Here is a 4,527-nt window from a genome sequence, read left to right on the forward strand (position 1 = left end):
GCTCTGCGCCGGCGCCTTACGCAGCGAGGGGCGGGGCCCGCCGCGGCGACGCCCCCAGGCCCCACTCGGCCCGGCGGTCCCGGGTCTCACAGAAGCCGCGGAGCTCTGCGTGGCGCTTGAGAGCGGATCCTGTCCCGGAGTCTTTGTTCCGTGATGTGAGGGTGAGTGTGGTGGTGGTGTCGGGAGCTCGGACCCGAAGGCCACCTCCCTCTTTCATCATCCTCCCCTGGGGCTGTGGCGCCTTCCTGCTCCCCTGCCTGACGGCCTCCCCATGTGGTGATGCTTGACGGGGTCTTCTGTCCCCAGAAGAGCCTGAAGCATCTTCTTTGGCCCTAGGTGAGAACAGAGGAGCTGGCTGTGACCTTGGCCCTGTCCTGGATGTCCCAGCCTTGGGCTGAATGGCGGCATCCCCGCTGGGCCTTCCGGTGCTGACCCACCTGCTGGCAGCCCTCTTTGGCACGGCTCATGGGCTGCCGTCACAGGATCCGGGGGGAGCTGCCTGTGGGTGGTAAAAGACCTCCCCGAGGGTTGGAGTCTCCCCTCCTACCTCTCTGTGCTTGTGGCGCCGGACACCCTGGGTCGGCTGCTGGTGGTGACTCTGTGGCAGCAGCCGGCCCCAGGCAAGGGCGAGCGGGCCCCCATCCTGCTGCCGCCTTCTAGGGTCTCCTGCTGCTGTTGCTGTCACCACCAGCTGTACCCACAAGGGGCCCAGGGCCTGGCCTGAAAATGGGAGCCCCAGGAGTGGAGGAAGAGGCCTGGCCCTGAAGGAGCCACCCGGCCAGGTGGCAGGCATCACCCCCAGCCCAGACCCTGCAGCCCATTGGTGGTCCCTATCTGCTGGGCCTGCTGGCCACCACCAACGCTCTGACCAGGGATGGGTTGCCTGTTGTGCAGAGCTGGTTCTGCTCGCCCTACGGACACCTGGCCTACCACTTGGCCGTGGTGCTGGGCAGTGCCGCCTCACCTGCTTCCTGACCATGGGCGTTCTATGCAGGTACCTGGCAGGGCTGGGCAGTCTCTCTCTGCTGGGCATGCTCTTCGGGGCCTGCCTGATGGTGCTGGCAATCCTGAGCCCCTGCCCACCCCTGGTGGGCACTTCTGCAGGGGTGGTCCTCGTGGTGGTGTTGCAGATTCTGTGTCTGGGCATGTTCTCATACGTGAAGGCGGCTGCCAGCTCCCTGCTGCACGGGGGGGATGGGGAAGGGGGGAGTTGTCACTGCTGGCGGCAGGCCTGGCCATCCAGGTGGGCTCCCTTTTCAGTGCTGTTGTCATATTCCCTCTCACCATCTACCACGCCTTCCCCAGCAGGAAGAGCCATGTGGCCCAATGTGCCTTCTAAACCTGGGCAGGTGGGGACTTTGCTCCACCCCATCTGTCTTCAGATTGGGGCTGCCACAGTGCCTGAGTGCCCACAGCCCAGAGAGGCCCACCCCACACACAGCATGCTGTAGGACGCCTGCACGCTCCACAGGAGAATCTGGGGACCACAGAGCAGGCTCGAAGCCAAAGCCAAGCTGGGGATGTGGACTTGGCCCCGGGCCTGGGATCTGTGTGGGATTTGTACAGTAAAGCATTTTTATTCAAAAAAAAAATCAAAAGAAGCAGAGTAGAATGGTGGTTGCCAGGTGTTGGGGGAGGCGGTGAGGGAAATGAGAAGAGACCGGTAAAGAGTACAAACTTTGTTATAAAGTGAATAAGTTCTGTGGGTCTAATGTATAGCATGGTGACTATAGTTGATTAGACTGTACTGTATATTTTGAAATTTGCTAAGAGAGTAGATCTTAAGTGTTCTCACAAGCACACACAAAAAAGATAAATATATAACGTGACGGAGGTGATGGACATGTTAACTTGATTGTGGGAATTCTTTCACGATGTATATGGATATGAAATCATCACGTTGTACCCTTTAAATATATTACAATTTTATTTGTCCATTATACCTCAGTAAAGCTGAAAACAAAAAGGAATGAAATTTGATACATGCTATAGTGTGGATGAACCTTGAATACGTAACACTGAGTGAAAGAAATCAGACACAAAGGGTCACATATTGTATGATTCCATTTATATGAAATATCCAGAAGAGTTAAATCCCAGAGATAGAACACAATGGTGGCTGACAGAGGCTGGGGAGAGGAAGGAATGGGGAGAAACTGTTTAATGGATAGGGGTTTTACTCTGGAGTGGTGGGAATGTTTTGGAACTAGTTAGAGGTGGTGGTTTCACAACATTGTGATTGTGCTAAATGCCACCAAATTGTGCACTTTAAAATGATTCTTTTTATGTTATGTGAATTTCACGTTCATAAGTTATTTTTAAAGAGCACTTATTAGACAAAAATAGTTCTAATTAAGCTTTGTAATAACTAACACAATTTATTTTCTCCAGAAATCTTGATGGAAAGACTTTCAAAAGATTAGATCCACAGTGAATGACAGTCATCATTGCCAAAATATTAACATAACAAGAAAAGTTGCTAATTTGTTTGCAATTTACTGAAGAAACAAACATTGTCAAGATGGTGGGGAGGATTTGTTGATGCTGAATCTCTGCCACATTTGTACAGGGAAGCCTTAAAGCACCTTTATCTTTTAAACAAAATATAAATTGCTTTTTGATTCAACACTGCTAGCCTAACAAGTGGGAAATTTCTCCTATTTTAAATTCAGCTGAAGATGAGAATTATATCTAAGTGTATAATGAATGAGAGCTATTTAGAAACATGAAGGTAAATGTTCTGTGGCTTATGGTCAGTCCTTTGTTTTCAACAGCTTATGCATTTGGCTTCTCTAGCTTGTATTTGTTCTGATTGTGAAGATTATTTCTGCATCTTTGTTTCACATATTGCAATGCCATTTGACATTGGAAAACCTGGAAGATATGATTACTTTGGGTTTGGGTTTCTTTTCTTTGAATGCAAATCAAAACGACATGGAAACATCACAAGCATTTTTGCAATTTGCACTTTAACAGGAAAAAATCAAACATTAGTTTCTTCCTTTGGATTTCAATAGGAGACAACATGATATGGAGTTAGGGAGTCAGGAGGACCTAGATTTGAACCCAGGTCCTGCCCTTAAAAACTTACATTGCAGTGCACATAATAGGTAGCTATAATTATTACCATTATCCAAAAAAGCAGAGGTTTGAAAGAGAAGAAAAGGGAAGTATATGAGAAAGGAAGGAGAAGAAAAGATTAGGAAAAGTAAGAGGAAAGTGAGGAAAGAATAAATTAGAATTTCAAGAGAATCTAGTTGGTAATTTATGCTGAAATGGAAAGCAAGAATCCTGAATCTTTGCCCTGGTTATTCCTCTGATTTTACTATTTGTTCTTCCTTTTCTTTGCTTTCCTCTCTTTGGGGTTGTTACTTAAAATGTCTCATCAGTTTCCATCTCCTCTTGGGTAATACTCTATGAATACACATAATTCATTAATGGGATAAAGGAATAACAAACCAGTGAGACAAAGAAGATTTGTGAGGTCAAATTTTAACTAGATCTGAACATAATGGAAATTTAGTGTTTCAAGCCCAAAGACTTGACAACTTTACTTTTCCTAATGCATCTTTTTTCTGACTATTAAAGTCACTATTAATACATGATCCCCACAGAAAGTTTAGAAACACAGGAAGGTACTAGGAAAAAATTAAAATCACAGTAAACATGCCCACCCTGAGATAACACAGGTAGTATTTTATTTTTTTCTTTCCAGTCTTTTTTTTCTAGTCTGTGGTCTCAGTCTGTAATGTAATATTGTCTTCTGATGTTTTAGTTTTCATTATGTCATGAGCACTTTCCATGTCATTTTTTCCAAAAATACCATTTCTGTTGTGTAGATGTATCTTAGTTCCATTTAACATTAATAAAACATTAATGTTAAACCTTCTGCCCCAACGTGCACCCCGACTCCAAACACTTCCCCTCAGAATCGTAGCAGAGCTGTAAAAGAATGGTAACCTGGGCCTTAAGATTTAAGTATTGTCATATGTGTCTTAGTTTTACAAGTAAAAATTCAAGGTATATCTGAAATATCTAAAAACTTGGAAAAGATTGAGAAATAAGACAGCCTTTTTCCCAAGTATTTTTTTACTCTTCATATTATATTACACCTCTCATTTCCACATCAACTTCCATACAAGTGTAAAGAAAGCTTTTCCCTTCAAGTTCTTTTTCGACTTGAATTTATTGCTTGCTTTAGCAAAGGCAAGGCCATGTCCTCCAGGAGACAAAGAGATCATTCTGGCCACAGACATGCTCAGGCCTTGACTTTTCCTTAGTCAGAAAGGCAATTTGCCCACAAAATTAACTAAGTCATGTCTCAGCTGACTGCAGGTCAATGGTTTTCCCTCAAATTTGGTCCAACTTACCCCAGACATGACATAAAAATTTAAAAATAAAATGAAAACCAATTCAGGTGCTACCTTGAGCATTTGGGATTTTGTTTATTTCAAAAAAGAAAGTATGAAATGCACTGTTTCTTTTTAATTCTCTGGAGACAAGAATTAGGGAGAGGCATCTTAAATA

At 45.0% G+C, this 4,527-nt stretch overlaps 1 pseudogene; it reads left to right on the plus strand.

Annotated features, from left to right (window-relative positions):
* Positions 1-465: 465 nt before the first annotated feature.
* Positions 466-1,339, plus strand: LOC103019829 (solute carrier family 52, riboflavin transporter, member 2-like; annotated as a pseudogene).
* Positions 1,340-4,527: the final 3,188 nt, after the last annotated feature.

The sequence above is a fragment of the Balaenoptera acutorostrata genome, chromosome 1 (assembly GCF_949987535.1).
Source record: "Balaenoptera acutorostrata chromosome 1, mBalAcu1.1, whole genome shotgun sequence".
In the NCBI taxonomy this organism is placed as follows: Eukaryota; Metazoa; Chordata; class Mammalia; order Artiodactyla; family Balaenopteridae; genus Balaenoptera; species Balaenoptera acutorostrata.